Raw genomic sequence first — 23,567 nt, forward strand, 5'->3', positions numbered from 1 at the left:
GCATGCTTAGTGTTGTAGTCACAGCTTTCATGGTACTCCTAGGCCGGAAGAAATTCACAACACTTCTGTTTATTAACTAGTTAGGTCCAAAGTATTATAAGTATGTGCACCCTAACAATTTAGGAACCATTTGAAAAAAAGAGTACACATAAATGGAAAGAAGCCATATTTAATTTCATTATTAACTACAGTCTTGTATAGAGAAATAAATGCCCCCGTTGGACTCTGCACAGCTTCTTCAACCTCAACATCGGATTGGACACTGCCACCCTTTGTATCTGTTCCACCTTGATTTTGATGCAGTACTTGGTTTTAATCACATCAACTGTCAAAACCAACTTTGCAAAAATATGTTATTAAAGGGGAAAAAAAAACAGAAAAAAAAACAAAAAACAAAACAAAACAAAACCCCCAAAAGTGGAGAACAAGTCAGGATCCTTAATACTTAATACTTAATAGTTAGTGCTCTTTGAACACTGTAAAAGAGTATTTTAAGACATTACATTCATTTATTGATGTATTTACATCAGACATTTTTCTTAAAAATTTGTGGGATAGTCATAATAGCTTTCAACCCTTTTTGTCCTTCCATTCTTTATCTTTCCTAGGTAGGGTATAGTTTCCATGTCCTTTCATTATTTTCCTCTTTCCTGACTCTTGTTAGCTCAGTTTTTTAAAAATGCAAAGATCTAAGTTAGGTCTAATGCTGTAGGAATTATGAGACCAAAACAGATGGCAATAGAAACAAGATTCTCGGGATCCCTGGGTGGCGCAGCGGTTGGCGCCTGCCTTTGGCCCAGGGCGCGATCCTGGAGACCCAGGATCAAATCCCACGTCGGGCTCCCGGTGCATGGAGCCTGCTTCTCCCTCTGCTTGTGTCTCTGCCTCTCTCTCTCTCTCTCTCTCTCTCTGTGTGACTATCATAAATAAAAAAAAAAAAAAAAAAAGAAACAAGATTCTCTGGCCTTTGAAAGCAATCAATTTTTCATAGTTGCATTTCTTGATGCAGAGCTATACCTGTTGAGTCCTTTTCCTTGGTGCAAAGATGGTGCTATTTTTTTTAAACATAATTCCCCATGAACTTTATCTTTTTCTTTTTCCCTTTGAAACATTCATCTAACTCATCCAAGTGACTGAATTCTGCATCTCTCTTCCAAGACGTTAGCTCCCCTGCCTCGCTCGACAACATACACCAAACTACATGGGTGTATCCTTCAATCCTTCTTCCAGGTCAATGACAAAGAAATGAAACCATGCTATTTGTGGGGCTGGCCCCTGGCAGGCACCACTGACCATGTTCTCTGGGGAGTGATAACTCAACTTTGGATACAGAGGTATATGGTTACTAGCCAACTGCAGCCCCATGGAACCCGCCATCAGCAAATCAGATGCTTATTTTCAGAAGCATGAGAACCAGAGCTGGAACAGTAGTTCTGTCCTGGAGGAAAAAGACCTCTCACTGAAGAAATAGTGAGTATCTTAGTGCTTTTGGACAGCCTAGATCCTTACTGTGCCTCAGCCTTGTCCACCAATTAAAGAAGTTAGATGGCTTTACACTAAAGCTCTACATGGTACTAAAACTCCCCAGTTCCCATTGAAAACTGACCTATTTTGCCAAAGAAGGCAGATGATGGCCAACAGGCACATGGAAATTTGCTCAACATCAGTAATCATCAGGAAATGCAGATCAAAGCCCCAATGAGATATCATGTCGTAATAGCATTCCAGCCCATCTGAAGGGTTAACCTGTTCAAGGTAACACACTCCTTGGTTGCTGACAATGCCTTGATCTGTAACAGAACTAATTTACTTTCTTTGAGATTTGGGGAATGAAGGACCAGAATGTCCCCAGGCCACAGAGGTCAGCAAGTCTATTGGAAGCCGTCACAGCTTTCTGATCAGCCCAGCAATCTGTTAGCAAAAATGTTTTTCTTTTTTAAGGTCACAACAAATGACTCTATTGACCTCCCTTTGTGCATCTCTAGACCTTGCCCTCCTTTGCAGGAAAAACAGAGGACTCTTGCATAACCTCCCGTACCAAGGAACTAGACCTCCTTGCACAACTCCCCACTCCCCTGAGCACCAAGGAACTAGGACTTCTTGCACAACCTCCAAACACCAAGATAACTCTGTAGTTGGCATCATCAGTCAACATGGTCATCAAGAAATGTCACAGACCACTGCACTCCCTTAACCCATTAAGCCCCTTTAAAAATTCCTGGGCCAGGCAGAAACCTTGGAGTTGGCTTTTGGACAGGAGTCCGCTTTCTCTCCAGATGCCCGGCCTCCCAAATAAAGTTCATATTCCTTTCAGTAGAAACTCATCTCCTGAGTATTGGCCTTCCGAGCGACTGGCAACCAAACTTGGGTTCAGTAACAGTCTCGCTCCTGCCAGGATGGCTATTATTTGAAAAACAAAAGTTAAATGTTGACCAGGACATGGAAAAATTGGAACTCTTGCACACTGCTGGTGGGAATGTAAGTTGGTACAGCCATTATGGCAATAGTATGGAGGTTCTTCAAAAATTAAAAACAGAACCCTGTCCGATCTAGTAATCCTGCCTGGGGGCTGCTTATCCAAAGGAATTGATCAGGATCTCGAAGAGACACCTACCCTCCCAATGTTCACTGCAGTGGTGTTCCCAGTAGCCAAGATATGGAAACGACCCAAATGTCCATTGACAGATGCATGGGTAAAGAGGTGGGAGATATTCAGTCTGAGAAAAGATGGGGATCTTGCTATTGGTGACAACCTGGATAGACCTGGAGGACATGATGCTAAGTGAAATAAGCCAGATATAGAAAGACAAGAACTGTAGGATCTTACTTTCATGTGGAATCAGAAAAGACCAAACTTAGAGAAGCAGAGAGTAGAGTGGTGGTGACCCAGACTGGGGTGAGGGCAAAGTGGGAGATGTTGTCAAGGGATACAGAGTTTCAGATCTGCAGCAGGACCACCTCCTGGAAATGTAAGGTGCAGTGTGGTGACTGTAGGTTACGTAGCACTCTGTGTACTTGAAGATTGCTGAGACCGTGGACCCTAAGTGTTCTCCCAGTGCATGCACACACACGGGCACACCCACACATGGGCACACATGGGCACACATGGTAACTATGTGTGGTGTTGGATGTGTTAATTGGGTTGGTTGTAGTGTTTACTTCACTGTGTATACATAAGTTAAATAAAATTGTATATGTTAAATTTATTCAAAAGAACAAAGAAAAAGTAAATGGACCTAGGCTACAAACATCACTGTCTCCTCAGAAGCCTCTGTCTTCCGTCTTCGCCCTCTTGCCCAGGTGTGTATCCTCCCTGGCTTCTCACCGCATCCCTCAGGTGTAGACGCGCTCCCACCTCTGTGGAAAGGGAACCCAAACTGTCTCCCTGGCACAATCTCTAGCTACCACTCTCCCTCTCTCTCCTTTCTTGGCCTGGTCCAGTGTGCTCCCTGCTGCTGTCCGAATGCTCATGTCCATCCCCACCTCCTCATTCATGGGTTGAAACCTAAGCTCCCTTTTGAGGGTGTTAAGAGGGGGGCCCGTGGGAGGTACTTAGGCAGAGCCTCAGGATTGGGATTAGCATTCTTATAAAAGAGGCCCCAGAGTCCCCTCCTGCTTCTGCCCTGTGGGGTCACGAGAGAAGTGGGCCACCTACAGTCTGGAAGTGGACTTTCTGCAGACACTGGACCTGCCCCAGGCTTGATCTTGGACTTGCAGCCTCCAGAGCTGGGAGGGGGGGAAATTTCTGTTGTTGATATTTTGTTGGTATTTTGTTACAGCCGCCCGAATGGACCAAGACACTCACTGCTTCTTCTTCATTACCTTTTAGACATTGGAAAAGCCAGAACCATTTTTCTTCCATCTGAATCAAGAGCGTGGAAGTGTTCCAGCTGAGCTAACCTGTGACTTTCCACTTGCAAAATCCAATGAATAGTTTCCATTCCTTGTCTTGCAGGACAGACTTCCTTTGTACCCTGGTGATCTTCCCAAGCCTCCTGGGCCATTTCCTCCTGTCTCTGTCACCCCCTCTTCTGCTCCTTCTTCAAACGTTGGTGTGTCACTGGCTTTTGTCTGCCGCTTATCTCTAGTCTCCTGCTGCTTTTCCTCCCTAGATGATCTATTTACCATAATCACTTTATTATTATTATTTTTAATAATAAATTTATTTTTTGTTGGTGTTCAATTTACCAACATACAGAATAACACCCAGTGCTCATCCCGTCAAGTGCCCCCTTCAGTGCCCGTCACCCATTCACCCCCACCCCCCGCCCTCCTCCCCTTCCACCACCCCTAGTTCGTTTCCCAGAGTTAGGAGTCTTTATGTTCTGTCTCCCTTTCTGATATTTCCCACACATTTCTTCTCCTTTCCCTTATATTCCCTTTCACTCTTATTTATATTCCCCAAATGAATGAGAACATATAATGTTTGTCCTTCTCCGATTGACTTACCATAATCACTTTAACCGGTACCTAAATTAATGTTAATGGTATTTTCTGACTATGTCCCTGATCACCCTCCAAGCGTTGGATGCATTTCAAACAGTCTCAAAGCATATTTCCCCACAGGAAACTGAAGCACAAAGTATCTAAAGCTGCATCACCTTGTCTTCAAAATGGTTTCTCCTCCTGCTGTAATCCAGCTTCATTTGATGACCCTGTCCTATGCCTTGCCAAGGCTGGAAATCCAGGGATCGTGCCAGATTCTTTTCTGTCCCCCACACCCCATAGCCAGTCAGTTTCTAAACTCTTCTACATAGCCCCCCAAATCTCATGCAATTCCATTCCTGCTCTTCATTCCTACAGGCTCTGTGTGGCCAGGCGCTTGCCCTCCCATGCCTGGAGCCCCTTCTTACCCTTCCTGCCAGTCTTCTGCCTCCAGCCAGCCTCCACTGGGGGCTGTTCTCCACCCTGTCACTAGAGAGGTCTGAAACACATGATCAGGTTCTACTTGTTCTTAAAAATCTTTCCATGGTTTCCCATCCTTTTCCACAGTTGATTTAAAAATATTTGGGAGTTACATATGTCTTTGAAATGTTTATTAAAAATATACACAGTCATTTGAAGTCAATCACAAGGTTTCTGGAACTCTTTCTGGACCACTGGCTAGAGGTTCTTTCTGTCTCTTTTAATAAAGAGCCACAGTGATGAGATCAGCTTCCTTTGGAGTTGTCAGCAGTGGGGCCAGGTAAAAGGAGATTTTGCATTTTCATGTCTTCTGATCTTTCCTTAGTTGGGCTGCACTTGCTTTGCTGTATTATTCATGATAAGTCACTGAGGTAGAAACTTGGGTGCATTTATGAATGCTGGGAGAGGAGCCCTCAAAAGGGTGATGCCAAGCATTTGTTTGCAAGCAACTTACTAGCCTAGATGATTTTGTTTCAACATTATTCGTAGCAATGAACAAGAAAGGTTAATAAAGAACATGTAATCATAATTATTCTCCTGCCAACTCGCCTCTTTATTCAAATCACTATAAAAGTTGGTGCCACATGCTGTCTTGACACATGCTGCAGTCCAGAGGTGGCACTGTGGGACCATCCAGTCATAGCATGGTTGGCAATAGATGCTGTCAAAGACAGTAGACACATTTAGAAATACACCGGATTCTTTTATGATAGAATGAGAATAAAAGGCAGTAAAAAAAATATCCAAGGGTGAAAGAGTCACAGAAGTAAATAAAAAAAAACATTACTAGGAAGACAGAAGATAATGGGATATTTTGATTAAAACTACTAAACCAAGTGTAGAATTTTCAGAATCTGTCTCTGGGCAAATTAGCCATGACATTAGGTAATAGATTCCTGAGTGTTTGGGAAATAGAAATCTGTTAAGACTGCAAGATAGCAGAGGTATTTTAATTCCTGCTTTATACTGGTAGAAGAGTGACCTTGAACTTTTTACCAAACATCCTCAGGCCTTCGTGTCATCATCTGTAAAATGGGTGAGTTGTATTGAGTGATCTCAAATATTCTAACTTGGAAATTCTGTGATTCCTGACTCTCTAGTTAGAGTTGTGTAGCCCCAGGCAGGCAGTCTGAAAATAAATGATTAAATGAGATTAAAACAAGACAAGCTAACAAAATTAGAAGAATCTCAGATGACTACAGATGGGGTTGACCTTTAGCTAATCAAAAATTTGCTTTATTTTTATTTTATTTGATCTCCACTTTTTTTTTTTTTTTTTATAGAGCCTTTCCACCCTGAGCATCCCTACCAGACTCTCATGCTGCTCCTGACTTTGACTCCTAGGACCCTATGAGCCATCTAACAGGGGGCCAGAAATCTCCTTGGGGGCAATGGAATGTCTGGAGCTGTGTCCTTTAAGACATTTCTTCTAGATGGTGTGTGGCCCTGCTGCAGCAACCCACAAAAGCAGTGGCCAAATGAATGCTGAGGTCTATACAGCATTTAGAGTGGAGGTCATTTTTTCATTCACTCACCACTTTATTCCATAAGCTGGTCTGGAGCCCTGGGGCGTATCTAAGATGCCTCATGAGGATTCTAGGGCTCAAAGGCCAGTGACACAAACTGGAAACATGGTTTCTCCCATACAGAGGATTACAGGTGAAGTCGGATCTTGTGCCCCGTGATTCCCTGAGTCCATCTCTAGGATGAGACACCTGGCACACTGCCCTGCCCCTGTGATCCACAGGCGTGTTCTACTACTGGACTGTGAGGGTCTCATTACAGCACTGTGGGTGGGGGGTGTGAGCTCTGCAATCAGCATTCCTGAATCAAATCTAGCCTCCCAATGCTTGGTAGCAGTGTGACATTGGTCATGTTACTAAAGTGCTCTCTGCCTTCATTTGCTCTTCTGTGAAACAGAAACATTAATATCTCCTTTCTGGGATAATTGTAAGGAGTAAGTAAATTAAGATAAGTCAAGCAGGAGCAGGAATTTGCTCCATCTTATCTAGGTATCCCCAAGTACATAGCAGAGCGACTGGTACATAGTAGTAGGTGCTCAGCACGAGTCTGTTGGCAAGATGAGGGAGTGAGGAGATGGAGCACAGATGGAGAGAAGTTAACACGCCCGCAGAAGGAGACGATGGCCTGTGAGAGAGAGGATCAGACCTGGTGCAGTTCTTGTTCAGGAGTGCCTCTGGCAGCCTGATCTCAAAGCCAGGCCTGGGCAGTAAACCAACAGGGTTTCTGGTGATTAAAACAGGGAAAGGAAGGGAAGGACTGAGTTTGTAAATACAACTGCAAACACACAGTTGGTAACTAAGCAATTTGGCAAATATCCCTACCCGAGAGAGAGAATTTTCCTTTTGAAAACAAGAATAATAGCAATGATTTCATACAGGGCTTTAGGGTGTGTGTCTTAGAGTGGCCATCTTCACACTGATGTCTACAGGGCCCTGAGGGTCAGGTGAGGTGTCAGTGCAGGGTCCCCAGTCCTCACTGGGTGCAGTGGGATGGGGTATTTTCACTCATCCTTCTGTGGCAATTGCTGTGTTTGTCCATGGGTTCCTGCCAACACGTTAGTCCTTGTACTTTCTGTAATGCTCACACTACAAGCTGATGTTTTCCTCAACTAAAGTTATAATTCAGTCATTTAAAACAATGTTTTTATCTTTTAAAGATTTTATTTTTTTATTTATTTGAGAAAGAGAGAGAGTGTGTGTAAAAGAGAAGGGAGGAGAGAGAGGGAGGGATAGAGAGGGAGAAAGAATCTCAGGTAGACTCTGTGCTGAGCACAGAGCCTGACACAGGAGCTTGATCCCACGAACCTGAGACAATGACCTGAGTCAAAATTGAGAATCAGAAGCCCAAAAGACTGAGCCACCCAGGTATGCCTATAACTCAATCATTTAAACAAGTTTATGTGCTTGTTCCTTTGCTCTTTTCCTGCATTGGAGGTTATTTGGATAAGAGGAAAAGTGGAATGAGGCAGAGGAACCATACTGGTGGTTGCACTGCCTCTCTTCTGGACCAGCAGCCTGCATTTCTTGACCTCCCAGGCCAATGGCAGGTGCCTCATATCGCCTATCCATTCCTGTAGACTAGGTGATAGGAAGCTGCTTTTCTTCCTCCTCTGGTCTTTAAAAGGTGCATGAGCAGGCATCATGGGGAAATAACAACTCTGCATCATGTCATCTTGTTCCCTTCCTCCCAAGGGAAATCACTTGTGTTTTTCTACTTCTTCAAATAACCATTGTCTTCTTCTCTTGTCATCACTGATCATAAATCGACTTCACAGAATTTGAATCACCCACCCTGGACTGGTTAGGATACCCAAATTCAAAAACAATCATATTCTTTTTTTTTTCTTTTTAGGATGAAGAAAATATCCTATTAGTTTGTCAATGGCTAGTTTATATTTCTTTCTGGAAAGTTGCATTTGAGATCATACTGGGCAGGGTTGACATTAGAACATTCGTCTTCTACTTAACCCCGTGACTGAGAAATTTATCAATTCCCAGAACAGCTCTATTTGTTTATAAAAATTGGTGAGGTTTGGGGCCAGGTTCTTTCAGAAAGAACCTTCCATTCTAAGAATTGAAGGTTCTAATGATTTTTGCATCATATTCTATGTAGATGGAGCCAGAGTCCTCCTGGGGTTGACAAGATTCCAATTCTTTCTTTCTTTCTTTCTTTCTTTCTTTCTTTCTTTCTTTCTTTCTTTCTTTCTTTCTTTCTTTCTTTCTTTCTTTCTTTCTTTCTTTCTTTCTTTCTTTCTTCCTTCCTTCCTTCCTTCCTTCCTTCCTTCCTTCCTTCCTCCCTCCCTCCCTCCCTCCCTTCCTTCCTTCCTTCCTTCGTTTCTTCTTTCTTTTCTCTTTTGTGAAATGTGAACCTGAGAATTTGAGGCCCAAGAGAAGGTGCTTGGTAGGCTGTCCTTTCTTTACACAGACCTAGTACAGAGTGTTGTTTTTGAATCTAAGGATTTCTGGTGCACACACACATGGACACACATGTAGACAGCCACTTTAACCCACAGATTACTGGGAAAATGACTGTTGTTTAAGGCTACAGTGACTTCATGGTGAGGGAACCCTCATGTATGAGGGAACCATGACCTCTGATTTAGTGTCTATTTTTCATTGCAGTGGCTAGGCCTAGCTGTCTGCAGGGGTGAGCTCTGACCTCCTGTTGGAGGAGATAATTGTGAGGACCTGTGAGTTGGACCCAGGCAGTTAGAAGCTCCTTATGCCATCTTCTACCTCTGGAATGTACTCACTGCCCACTGTTCCCACAGCTGGAGCCATTTTCAAGGACATAGCCTTGAAAGAGCATGTGTGTTGATGCCTATTGGCTGAAATGATCTTAAACATGTGCCTAATTTTACTTTAAGAAAGTATATAATATGGTGGAAGGAACCCTGCACAGGAAGGGAAGAGATAGTCTGGTCTTGGCTTGGCCTCTGAATAGCTATGTGATTGTAGGCAAATCCCAGTGCACACTGATCCTGGATCCCTTTCTGAAGGCAAGCTGCATCAGAATTACCTGGGTAATTATTAAAAAGGAGAATACCTAGACTCATCCAAGTCTACTGAATCAAAATTTCTCAGGGGAGAGCCCTGGCATCTCTATTTAAATTTTAAAAATGACAATATTTAAAAGTTACAGAAAAGATGCAAGAATCATATAAAGAATTCCCGAATAACCTCACCTAGATGAACTAAGTGTTTGCATTCTCTCAACACACACACACACACACACACACACACACACACACACTTATGTGTATTTAAGTTTTTTTCTGAACCACTTAAGAGAAAGTTACAGGCATGAGACATGATGTCCCTTACCCTTAAATATTTGTTTCCTAAACACTAAGGCTTATCTCATAATACACAATATAATAATCAAAACCAGAAAATTAACATAATGCAATGTTATTGTTTAATTTAAAAACTTTATTCAGATTTTGCCAATAGTCCAACAATATTCTTTATAGAAAAAGTAAATCCAAGACCTTGCATTCCATTGCCATATCTCATTTGCCTCTCTTACTCTGGAATAGTTCCTGAGGCTTTGTTTACTTTTCACAACATTAGTATTTTTAAAGAGTACAGGTCAGTGATTTTGCAACATGTCCCTTGGTTTGGGTGTGTCTGCTGATTCCTCATGACTGGATTCGGGTTATGCTCTCTGGGCCATCCGTCATACCCAGTGATGATGTGTCTTTCTTTATGCATCAAATCTGGAGGTCCCTGCAATCGATTAATTCCATTTTGGCAAATGGCAACACTGGTTATTGGTTAAGGTGGTCCCTGCCAGATTTCTCAACTGTAAAGTGATTTTACCCTCTGTAATTAATAAGTGCCTTGTAGAGAGAGACATTGACATAGTATTAGTTTCTGTAATCTTGACCACCATCACCCGCTAGCTTGGGCATTCATAGATACTCTCCACTTTTAATAAGGCTTCAGGATACCTGGCCTGGTTTGGGGACCAGTGCTTGAAAACCTCTGTGTTCATGGACATCAAGCTCTGTGAGTGTGGGGCTTTGTCCCCTGTGCCAGTCCCAGCATTTGGCCTCATGTCTGGTTCACAGTAGGAGTTCTATCAGTGGGGAAAAAGAAAGCCACAGGCAATTGCATGTCTTCTCTCTGGGGTTCAGTAAAATGAGGGAGATGACCAGTTATAACTATGGTACTCTTTTGATTATATAAGTCTCCACTTCCCCCAGTGAGATGGTAATTCCATTATACAATGCTTTCTTCAACATGGGAGACTGAGGTTGTGTGTGTCATGGAATAAAAAGAAACCAAGGGATGCCTGGGTGGCTCAGTGGTTGAACGTTTGCCTTTGGCCCAGGGCCTGATCCTGGAGACCCAGGATAGAGTCCCACATTGGGCTCCCTGCATGGAGCCTGCTTCTCCCTCTTCCTGTGTCTTTCCCCCTCTCTCTCTATCTCTCATGAATAAATAAATAAAATCTTAAAAAAAAACAAACAAGACATTTTCTACAGTTTGATACATACCACAGAAAATGAAGGTTGGAATTAGTTTATTTTTTTCAGGTTCATTCCATTTAACAAAGATTTATTGCACACCTTGCATGTACCAGGCACCACTACAGGCATTAGAAATACAGCAGCAACATACTATTGTTATGTTCTACAATGGGTATGTTGCTTTGCGATGCAAAGAACTTCTACTTTCTCTGTTCTAGTCGAGCAGTTTGAGATGGCACAGGGCAGACCTCTAGAAACAACACCTTCCTGCTCTAAGGTTAATCCTCAGGCAGCGAAGCCTGAGCAAGCCCCTGTTAGGAGACTCAGGCAGAGCTGCATAATGTATGAAAAGAAGGTCTCAGCTAGGAAGAAGCCGAAGTCATTCAGAGTTGCATGCAAAATTAGCCTGTAGCCTTCCTCATCTGAACTTCCTGTGTATTTGTGTGATGCAAAACTCACTTTGCATTGTTTTCAAAGGAATGACTCTGATTGGAGCCCAGTTTATTTCTCAAACCAGCCTGTATGATGAAAGCCAAGATACACTCCTTGATAATTCCTGATGCATAAGTAAGTCCAGCCAGTTATATACAGATGAGCTTTCCAAAATAAAATCAGTGAGGTCATGACAGTGATCTAATTACCACAGCACTGATGTGTACATTATAATTTAGATGAGTAAACTATTGTTATGTTCGACAATAAATATCTTATAACAAATACAATTTGTTAAACAAATAAAATAGCAAGGGAAAGCAATTCTCTATAACAAGTATGCAAAGCAAGCACTGCCTAGAGATTAGGGGTTATGTTCCAGAATAAATGCTAATAAGGCTTTTAGAATTTACAAACAGAACAGCACAGAATTTCCTGCAAACAAATCAGCCTAGACTCAGTTTGACACTATGCAGAGAAAGAATTTGTCAGACTGGTTAGCGTTTGCATCCAGGAGTGTCTTTGAGGTGTTTGACTTACAGATGTTCTTCACCTTCCGTGATAACTTTATAGTAAGATGAAGTAGCAAGGTCGGTCTTTGTATTCTCAACGTACTTGTGACAACAACTTTCTCACTCTCTCAAGGTCTGTTGAAATTTGTGGCCTTTGCTTTAGTCTATATTATTAGCCAAAGTTGAATACAAGAATGTGGAGTTCCACTGTTTTGCATCATGTTTATTGATACGTAGATACTCTGCTTCCTAAACCTGGACACTATGTTGCTTACTGGAGATTACCTATTAAACTACTCATTGTAATTCACACTAAGGTGATATGACTTAATATGGATAGCTTCTCTCAGGGGTCCTTGGCTTTTTCTACCCACTCCGCCTTGTTATTACTTTACTTCTCCCTGGTTCAATGTCTTCAACTACATTTCTCTTTGAAGACTTCCTCAGCCAGGTAGAAATTTCCAATCACTGTGGTCCTACAAGGACCACATTATGGGTTGATAGATTTGCCTCTCTGGCTACAATATTTATTCTACAGTAGCAAATATCCTATCTTACTCTTTTTTTAAAAAAATAATTTTATTTATTTATTTAATAGAGAGAGAGAGAGAGAGAAAGAGAGCACGAGCCAGCCAGAGAGCACAGGCAGGGGGAGCAGCAGAGGGAGAGGGAGAAGCAGACTCCCCACTGAGCCAGGAGCCTGATGTAGGGCTCATTCTCAGGATCCTGGGATCATGACCTGAGCTGAAGGGCAGACACTTAACAGACTTAGCCAGCCAGGCACCCCCTATCTTATTCATTTTTGTATCCATGATCTATAGCGCAATTCATAGCACATAGGATGTGCTTGGTAAATGTTAATTGAATAAATGAAGCAACCGGTGAATGAGGAAAAGGAGTTCCAGGGTAAAAAGCTTGTCTGAATCAGTGATGATGGAGTGAGGAATCAGGCAGGAATGAGTGGAAGGGGATGTCTTGCTGAGTGGCAGGGTTAATGGGCTCTGACTCCTGCAGCACCGCCTCCTGGCCCTAGAGGTAAGGCCTTCTTGACTATATCATCAGAGACTGGCATTTTCTGGAGCCATCGTGTCTTGCCTGGGAGTGCAGATGACTCCTGTCTTGCTTATGCAATATTTCCTGAAATCATTCTCACTTCCACCAGCAGAAAGTCCATGAAAATTTACACAATAATCAAACTTATACCATGGAATCAGAAACGAGGTATAGCACATCAATGTGATATTTACAATGTGATATTAAATACACTTAAATACAATGTGATATTTACTTAAATAGGCAGATGAGCTACATGAATGTACCTTTTTCCTACTGAACCCCTTGTAAAAGTATAGGAAAGACATATGAACTTTTAAGTACAAAGAATGCCAGGGTAGAGAAAACGGGGGCAGGAGACTTAAACACATCTTCAGGAAAAGTGGCTGAAGAGGGGGAGTGGTTTAGCAGAGGCGAGGAACTTTTTAAAAAGTATGCATGTATGTATGTATGTATTTAGAGTGCACATTAAGCATGGGGAGGGATAGATTGAGAGGGAGAATCTCAAGCAGACTCCATGCTAGTGCAGAGCCCCATATGGGGCTCAACCTCATGACCTGAGCTGAAATCAAGAACTGGACGGTTAATCAACTGAGCCACCCTGGTGCCCCCAGAGGAGAGGAATTTATAAAATAGCTTTCAGAGGGCAAGCTGGGGAAGAGCAGATCAGCTTTGGCAGGGCCATAGTTAACAGCACCAAAACGTCTAAAATATGTGCGAACTGTGAGCGCAGATAGTTTTTGTGCTCTAAGATAATGATCTCAAGTGAGTTTTTCTTTTTTGGGAAGCAAATTATCCAGTTACCCTAAACCTACCCTGTCTAGTTAAGATGACAATATATTGATAGCCTGAATTTACCGGCATTAGAGTTTCAAAGTTCTCTCCCACACACGATAATCTTCCCAAATCACTTCCTATGCAGTGCTTGCCTGGCCCTCCAGACATCACTCTGAGGTAGGCAGGCAGGTGGGGAAAGGTGCTCAGAAAGGTTAATCTGTCTGGTTAACCTGACCCAAGAGCTCTCATGTTCCACCTTTTGAAGGACGGGAAATATTGCCTCTCACCTCATCTGGATTCTTCAGATGTTCATCTTTGGCCTCTTCTGGTTGTTGTGGTGGGAATTTGCACCCAGAGCAGGCTCAGTGCTCATGGCAGGGCATTTCCAATCCTCAGTGAGACAGGAATCCTAAGTGATGTCCAACACAGTAAGACCTGTTCATGTCCAAAGAGCCACCACTCTGATGGAGGGTTCTCCAGGGCCACCAAGCAGAGCTTTCATCTGGGAGGGAGCCTATCTATCATGTTGGGGAGAAGGTGTGTTAGTCTGTCTAAGGCTGAGTGGGTAGCCTCAGTTAGGAGTGGAACCCCCACTCCCACCATCCGTTTGGATCGCTGGGAACAACCTCTGTCTGGATTTGTCTTTGCTCATTCAGTTGTCCACCTAGGGGTGGTCCTATAGATGAAGATGCTCCTTCTTGGGTGAGTGTCTTCAAAATGTTTGGATAGTGATGGCCTCCTAAATCCTGCTTACCTCTTGGGCCATATTCCAGCAACTTCATATTACTCATCATTCTTTGTGAGCACAGTGCAAAGGACATTATAATAACATGACCTAAGCTTATTTCTCCACACTTCTAGCTTGGTTTCCTGTTGGGCCTCTGTAGAACCCTTCTGTTGCAGCTCACAATGGGTACTAGAAGGGAGTGACATTCTCTGTCCTGCTTGGCCAGTGTTGAGAGTTCCAGGGCCAAGTGCTTGTTAGGAATAACCATGTCCTGGTCAGTGTTTTCTGGCCCTCTGATGCTGGGATTGACCTCATCTCTCTTCCCACCTACAGTGAGGACATTTCAGCTCCTCAGGGTCTGGGAGGGAAGCATTTCTGGTATTAGGTACCCAGGTGACAACAAGATAGAATTCTGGCTGGTGGCTACAAGGAGTGTCCAAAGTAATGTGTACAGGCAAGTGTGTTTCTGCATCATGAGCAGGTTCTTAAACTGGGTGTTGCATCCTCTCCTCCCAAATCCCCATGCACGTGGGGTTTGTGTGGCAGGCCACATCAGGGGACAAAGTTTTTTTCTCCAGAGGTAGCCAAGAGGGACACAAAAGAGTCCAGATATCAGCCTGGACTTCACCCCTTGCCCCTGGTCACCACCAGTTTGTCCTCTGTATTTATGAGTTTGTTTCTGGTTTTGCTGTTGCTGTTTATTTGTTTGCTTGTTTTGGCTTTTAGATTCCTGTGTGTGTGTGGGGGGCTTTTCTGATCCACCTGGGTTTCATGACAAACTCATTGAAGTCTTGGGCTCCAGGAAATATGATGATAACTATAATACCCAACATGTCAGGCACTTTGCAAAGGCTTCAAAGCATGTTATCTCTTTTAACTTGAAAAGCGAGGCTTTATTTTTTAGAGCATTTTTAGGTTTACAGAAAGATTAAGCATAAAGGACAGAGTTCCCCATATATCATCCCTCCTCAAGTTTCCTTGAGTTCAGATAACAACATTTTGATGTAGATTTCTTCAAGAGCACTTGAAATGTAAATATTTTCCAAACATACCCTTTTCTATCTTGTTGGTTTAAGAAAGTAGTTGTGATACTTAAATTTCATGTCAACTTAGCCAGACTATGGTGCCTGGTTGTTCTGTCAAACATCAGTCTAGATGTTGCTGTTAGGTATTTTATAGACATGATTCACATCTAGGGTAAATTGACATCAATCAAGTAAAGGAGATTATCCTCCATAATGTGGGTGGGCCTCATCCAATTAATTGCCCCAGTCTGCCCTGCAAATTTCAGGCTCATCACCCCCACAATCAATGAACCAATTCCTTAAAATAGGTCTCTTAACATATATATCCTCTTGGTTCTGTATCTCTAGAGAACTGTGACTGTGGCCAAATCTTTTAAAAACACAAGAATACAAGGCCAGAAGAAGGCATGCCAGTGGGGACAACGATACACTGACTCTGAGAAAATCTTTTCTATACCTGGGGCTTGGGTGTCACATTCTTACTGAGCAGCATGGCTGGTAGGCAAAAAAAACAGGTGTCTGGTAAATACTTAACAATTTTATAAATTTGTCTGCTACAGAGACCTAATTTCAGCAGTATCTAATGGCAAGGCTATTTCTAAAGATGATAGACCCAAGAAAATAATATCTTACAAAGTCTGAGTGGGGCTGTTTTTTTTTTGAAAAAATAAATATGTAATTTATTTTTATTCTATTTACTTATTTATATTTTATTTTAAGTGAAGTATATTTGGCACATAATGTTATATAGTTTCAGGTGTGAAACATAGTAATTGCACAATTACACACATTACACACTGCTTACCACAATAAGTGTCATTGCTATCACCAGTTATTATAGTATAATTACTTTATATTATGTTGCACTTTTCATCCCCGTGACTTGTTTACTTCATCCCTGTGACTTATTTACTTCATAACTTATTTTTTTCATAACTGGAGCTTTATACCTCTTCATCCTCTTCACCTATTTTGCCCAGTCCCTTGCCCCTGGTCACCACCAGTTTGTCCTCTGTATTTATGAGTTTGTTTCTGGTTTTGCTGTTGCTGTTTATTTGTTTGCTTGTTTTGGCTTTTAGATTCCTGTGTGTGTGTGGGGGGCTTTTCTGATCCACCTGGGTTTCATGACAAACTCATTGAAGTCTTGGGCTCCAGGAAATATGATGATAACTATAATACCCAACATGTCAGGCACTTTGCAAAGGCTTCAAAGCATGTTATCTCTTTTAACTTGAAAAGCGAGGCTTTATTTTTTAGAGCATTTTTAGGTTTACAGAAAGATTAAGCATAAAGGACAGAGTTCCCCATATATCATCCCTCCTCAAGTTTCCTTGTGTCATGGACATCTTGCATTAGTGTGGTACATTTGTTACAGCTGATGAGCCCTTACTGATACGTTATTACTAACTAAAGTCCAGAGTTTACACTAGGGTTCACTCTCTGTGTCCTAACATCCCATGGGTTTGAACAAAAGTATACCACAGTATCTTACAGAATAATTTCTCTGCTTTTAGAATCCCCTGTGCTACACCTGTTCATCCCTCTCCCTGTCTCACCTGCTTTTTAAATAATGTCATGAGTTTGGATTTCATAGGCCCTGGGAACTAGAGTCTTTGGCTCCTTCTCTATGGATAGAGAATAGTTAAGCCTACCACACGTGTGGCTCTAAGTCTTCAAGGGGTTAGTATGTGTAAAGACCTGAAAACAAAGCTATGATCTGAGTTTATGTGGATTTGATACAAACTCTGAATGATAAGACTTGTCTGTTTATGTAGCCAGAATAAGATTTTCCCCGCTTCAGATTCTGATTAGCTTTATCTCTTAGGGCATGGGGGAAATAGCCATGGTCCTGCAAGAAGCAGAAGATTTAGGATTAGTCTGTTAATAATGGCTAGACAGAGCAGAAAGAGGGCTTCAGGACAGGATGGCACCAGCAATTCCTTGTTTCCTCTAAGGACCCCACGACTCAGCGGCTGGGATGGAGTGTGGCCAACATGGAAAACAACCTGCCGGCAGTAGCAGTGGCTTTGGTGGCTGGTCCTGGTGGTGGTGGGTGGGGGCAGGTGAGCAGGGAGAGGCAGGTCGGAACTGGGTGAATCTTGAATCTTGGGACTCTAGCACCCTGGTGTGTGGGGTGTCATTGGGAGAGTGTGTCATTAAGGATGAAATCTAGTTTTACCTGTAGACTGCCAGGATGGTTCCTGACATCCTGTCTAGCTGGTACCTTTCTCCTAGGAGTGGGTCCTGAACCTCAGTAGCTTCCTGGGTCCCTCTACCAACCTGAAAGAAGCCTCATCACCTGCAGCAACTCTGGCCTCATGGCTCTACTTCCTTCCCCGTTGCCTCTAGACTGTACTAGGCCGGTGCCTTTTGGGGGCCCACAGCTGGGTGAAGTCCCATGCCCACATTTCTCATCTTCTCAGAAGCCTCATTATGTGTGAAGTGGTGCAGACAGGAGTCAAGAGAGGGCTTGAGGGTTCTCTGGGGGCAGGAGTGGTGTGTCTGTTCACACTCTGCAGCCTTGATACACCCCAGAGCAGAGGCCTTTCACCAGGAAGATGTCAAAGTTTCTAAAAGTCACCTGAGAGACTTCTGAAAATGTTGCATGGCTTTTCTTCTAGCCCACACCCCCAACAGAGATTAGGATATAATAGGTCAGGCAAGGAGTAGGGTGTTTGAACATCTTTATTATTAAAATGTTCCCTGGGGCACTCTAGTGCACCCAGGCTGGGGCTCACTGTTGTGACATCTCAGTATGACTGTCCTGCTGCTCTGGGGAGGGGCTATGATGTCCTCGAGGGGCCCACAAGGGAGGGGAGTGCCCTTGTCATGTGAAGTCTTTTCCCTTTTCCAGAAACTTTGCCTTTCCTTTCCAACCCTGCCACGCTTGATCAAGAGGCCTGGCCTGCGGTGTTTGGGGATGAGGTAATGGTCAAGGAGGGAGCTATGGGCATGGGGCTTGGGTTGCCTGGCCAGATTCGGGAGCGTGGAACAGGAGCTCACATTGGCTTAGTTATTCCAGGAGAGTCTGCTTTCCTAAAGGAAAAAGAATCACTCAAATGAGCCTGGCACCCTCCTGAAGGTCTTTAACAGGCTCCTTCTGACTGGGAGCATTGGCTCCCTGCCTTCTGCTCCATCCTGGGGCCAAGACGGCCCCCAAAGAGACAATTTGAGCCTGTGTAGGCAGCCTCATAAATGCACACTCAGGAGCTGCCTCACTGGCACTTCCTAGAACAGACCCTGAGCTGGGTTCAGTGGATCCAGACCTCCACACCTGCATATGATCTGTGATTCTGCCCACCTGGGCCATGGCAGGGCCCAGGAGATGCCCTCCCTTACAGGGCAGAAGTGCTTCAAGTCTTTGTTCCCTCAATTCACTTTTCATTCCCAGATTTCTGACTGGGCTTGTGGTTTCAGGGAGCTCATGCCCAGGTCTCAACACAGTAGGAAATTTAATCAGCTTGGTGTAAATTTTGGCTGGAACCCCTTTGCCCAAGGAATAATCTGGACTAGGAGATTCTCCAACAGGAGCATGAATTCAAGCTCCTTGAGGGGTATTTTTGTCCTAGTTCTCTCCAACATGTGCCCAGTGTCGACATGCTTGATGCTCACAGTCGGGCTTTCTGTGGTTTCTAGTCAAGGGCTTGGTCATGAGCTGTTGCCAATGCCTGTGAGGCAGGAGTCCCTTTGGAGTCTCAGCTGTCTTCACCCAGGAATCAGTGTTTGGCCAGATCTGGAGTCCAGCAAATCAAGCTCACTGATAGACCAGAAAAAGTCCTCAGCAAAGACTCATCTTCAGAGGAGTGATCGATTTGGTGATAATAAGTTCCTCTGGAGGGATGGGTGTGTTACTTACAGTGCCCTGTGATCTGACTGGGGGTCTGGGACTGAGGATGTACCCTGAGCTTGTAACCTGTTCCATGGTGGGCATAGAGGCAAGGCCATTGGGCCAGCAGCCAGGTAGCATGGCACCATGGGGACACTAGAGGAAATAGCAGTGCCCCTGGCTGGCATCAGTTGCTTCTTTTGCTGTGGAGAAAAGTGGAGAAAACACAGCAGTAAGTGTGGCACCTTATCTGGGGACTACACCCATCTGGGAGTTGCTATGAGTTGCTATGAGTTGCTCTTCCTTCAATCACCCCACCCAGTGGCTAGAAAGCACAGGACACACATGGTCGTGAACATGCAAGGGGCCTCCCTGGACTGCTCCCAGAGTACAGAGCTTTCTGTGCACCAGAGGCTCCAACATCCCTCCTGACCTATTAATGGTGTGTGGTCCATTTTGAGCAGGTCCAGTATTATGGTGGGCTATGTCTGTGGGAAAAATGTGCGATAGGTAGTAACCTGTGTGCTGTGATTTGAAGAGCCTGAGGAGATTTGGCTGGGAACTTTTCTGTCAGTAGAGCTGCCTTGCCTTCACAGCCTGCTTCTTTCAAAGAAGTGAATTCTCCTGATCATAGGCTTCCATAAATTGTTTGTTTTTCGCACATTTATGTCTTGTCTCCTCCAAGACAATTTGAACTCTCCTATTCCTGTGGATCATTGGTACAATGATCTTCTCTTTGTAGGTTCATTAAATTTTTGTTCTTTATACAAAAAGCTGTATTGTGTTAGGTGGGCATAGAGGGTCAATTAACATTTTCTGAGCTGATACTTACTATATACTAATACATGATATGCCTCCAATGCTAGTACCTGAAGTGCTGACTTCCAAGGCCAGATGTGCTGTCATCAGCAGGAATTATATCTTTTCTAAGATTGACCTTTGGATTTTCAACTCTAGTGCCATTTTTTTTTAATCTAGTGCCAGTTCTATGGCAGACAGTTCACACATTTTGCTGAATGATCATAATGCCCATACATAATAAATAAAATATGAAATCTCAAGGATCCAACTAGACAAATATTTAGCAAGTGGATGGGTTTTAACCATGGCCATAGGAAAGAGAGGAAGCAAGCACAGAAGAAATGTGAGAATTAGGGAATAATCATGCAGAAAGCCCTCAGCATGGAGGATATGGTTTTCCCTTTCTGAACCCAGTAGGGTCTGTAATCCCTCCAGCCACCTTGAGCTTAGCAAGCATCTTGCATTTTTCTGGTTGTGTTTGACTTAGAGACAAATATACCTCCGTCAAGCCTTGCAGTTGATGAATTTGTGAAGTAGAAAGAACTGGAGCAAAGGAAAGTTTATGAAGTCTTTGAAGTTGAAGCTAAGAGATTTTTGTGCACTAAAGACTAAATTGTGAGATTTTCAGATAAGGAAATCAATTCTCTCTGCAGTTAGGAGAGGTGCCCAGAGTTCCCATGATCTGAAGGTAGCAGACCAGCATGGAACAGATGTGACCATAGGACAGCAGAATCTGGATGTGGAGCTGATAGAAGATCCTAAACTTGAGCAAGACTGGGCCAGAGAGAACAGCATCCAAGCCATGGTGTGGACATATCTGAATGCTTTGTGAGATTTTGGGTGTTCATGTACATTTCATTCTTTTTTCAACCCTTGACATGTATCCTCTGAATATTAATGAGAAGCTAATACATACCTTGTCTATTAGTGAGCCATCAGGAGATTTGGTTTCTCTTTTTCAAAATAACTCTTAACTCTCAACTTCTTCTTTTTGGTTGGGAGCATGCACAGAAGCTTCCTACCTGAAGAGATGATTTGTTTATCCCTCACTGAGAGACTTGGAAAACACCCAAGTTTGATCATGGCAACAAGACAAGATTTTGGGAAAGACAATGACAATAATGACATAAAGGAATCCCTGTTGACACAGGTGACTGCTTTGTAACTTGCCTGAAGATACTGTGTGTGGTCACTTATTTAATAGGGAGCTGGGGAGTAGAGATTGTGTTTGTCAAGCTCATGAATTGAGAACAAAGCCTCAGAATTTTTTGTTGTTGCCTTTGGTTTTGTTTTACTTTCTCTTTTGAAATGATTTCTGATTTATAGAGAAGTTATAAGAATAGTACGAAGAATTCCACGGATGAACCAGATTTCCCAAATTAACACTTCACTGCATTTACTTTCTTGCTTTCCTTTCCCTCATCTCATCTCTGTAGCTCTGTGTCTTTCTATCTGTCTCCATCTCTCTCTCTCTCTCTATCTATACACATACACAGGTCCATGGCAAACAGTTCATTTTACCAAGGTTGTTTATTGACTGGGGGAGGTAGTATGATGAGGGACGGTAGATATTGAAGAAGACTGGAGGAAGTTATGGGAGGGAAGGATGCCCCTTGAAATATACTGCTTTGCCTCATTAATTACAAATATGTGTTCCTATTGAGGGAAATTACCTGATTTATTGTTTGCCATGAAGTTTAAGATTTCTCAGTTAAAGCATGTTTGTTTTCATTGGAATGGGAATACTGTGGCAGCTTTGGGATTGAAGGCTGTTGATTCTTTTGAATATATCTAAAAGGGAGGAATGTAGGGATTTCATTTTGGGTTTTACTTTAATAAGCTCAATCCTGTAGGTATGCATCTTTTTGGGTTTTTATGAGAAGTTTACAGATGCTCCTCTGAGAAGGAGGCTGAGCATGTGAGGAGGTAAGGAATGGAGATATGTACAATATGCAGTGATACCTCTTTTATGACAGGCCAGTCTTGATTATACAACCATAAAAATAAAGACAAAGTTGAGATATGACAGTTTTCTGAATACATTTTTGTACTGAGTGTAAAGCTTAATTACTTTTAGCTTGACACTTTAAGCCTTAACAAAGAGTACATGGAAAACATGATTATTATGATTTTAAACATGAAAAATCATCTTTCTAAGTGTATTTACTCTTCTGTGTGCTTTGGATATCTTCCCAGTTAGTGTCAGCATGATGAATCACTCATTTAACATTGTTTCTCAAAGTCTTCCTTAGTTCAATGCAAGTGGACCTTATATTTCTAGAAAAAGAAATTAAGCATCATTTGAATCCATATAGAAAAAGAATCACTTCTTTAAATCATGCATTTTTTAAAAAAAGATTTTATTTATTTATTTATTTATTTATTTATTTATTTATTTATTCATGAGAGACACAGGCAGAGGGAGAAGCAGGCTCCATGCGAGGAGCCTAATTCAGGACTCAATCCCAGGATCCTGGGATCACAACTTGAGCCAAAGGCAGACACTCAACAACTGAGCCACCCAGGTGTCCCTAAATCACAGTTTTTTAAAGATGGAAAACATGAAACAATGAGAATGGATTCAAGAGCCATTTATAGATGAATTGGTTTCATGGGGCAGGAGGAGCAGGGGAGAGCAGAAGGAGAGTGTTGAGGGTCCAGTGGTACAGAGAAGAAGTGGGGCCTAGGGGAGGGACATGATTTGCCTGGGAGAAGCTGAAAATTTCTTTTTTGCTAGACTTTTATCCAATATTGGACCACGGTTGCTTTTAGCTCTCAGGGGGGGCCACACTCTCATGGTATTCCAGATCAGCATGATTACCTGATACTGTAGTGCATAGCAAGGGTGGAAAGATGAGTAACATTGCTTGAAAGTGGCAAAAAGAGATTCTTTCTGTTGGTGATATGAGTGGGAAAATTCATACCAATCATTTCATTGAAAACAACCACTAGACAATTAAATGATATTTTAAAAACTTCTCAAAAGCATTAAAGGGCTAATGAGATAATGAGAAGTTAGTGGATTAAGATTCAGGAGAAGATGAAAATCCAGAGAAGATGTTGGTACTGGGACTGCTTTTGACCATGGGGCAGTTGAAAATCTGAAATATGGTTAAGAAAGTGAGAAGCACCTTCCCAGTCCTGTGAGGTGAGGGGACATGAAGTTGGAGCCCTGAGCCCACCAAGATATAACCTGCTATACTTTAGTCTCAGTCTCAGCAGAGATGTCCATCCTAGAGGTAAGGGTGAAACGGAAGTAAAATAGCCCTTGCATGAACTTTAGCCTAGTTCTGGGCATCTGAGTAAAAAAGAAATCTCATGTCCTGAAGTTGGAATTAAGAATAATGAATTGATAGTGTCTCAAGGCTTGATAGAACCAATAAAAATTAAATATAAAAAGTAACATCAGTTTAGACTTCAAAATATTTCTACCAGTAATTTTAAAAATACAACGTCAAGCACATAGCTAAAAAACTCCAACAAAACAAAAAACTGGATACATGAAGGTCCA

The 23,567-nt window shown here is 42.7% G+C and overlaps 1 long non-coding RNA gene across 1 annotated transcript in view; it reads left to right on the plus strand.

Moving 5' to 3' along the window:
• The window catches only part of LOC140599988 (uncharacterized), a 75,072-nt gene extending 69,593 nt beyond the window's left edge, over positions 1 to 5,479 (plus strand). Inside the window, exons 2-3 of the long non-coding RNA XR_012003124.1 lie at positions 1,231 to 3,300; positions 3,830 to 5,479. This is a non-coding gene — a long non-coding RNA (uncharacterized lncRNA). The remainder of the gene's footprint in view (positions 1 to 1,230; positions 3,301 to 3,829) is intronic.
• Positions 5,480 to 23,567: the final 18,088 nt, after the last annotated feature.

Source organism: Vulpes vulpes, chromosome 1, assembly GCF_048418805.1.
Source record: "Vulpes vulpes isolate BD-2025 chromosome 1, VulVul3, whole genome shotgun sequence".
NCBI classification, from domain to species: Eukaryota; Metazoa; Chordata; class Mammalia; order Carnivora; family Canidae; genus Vulpes; species Vulpes vulpes.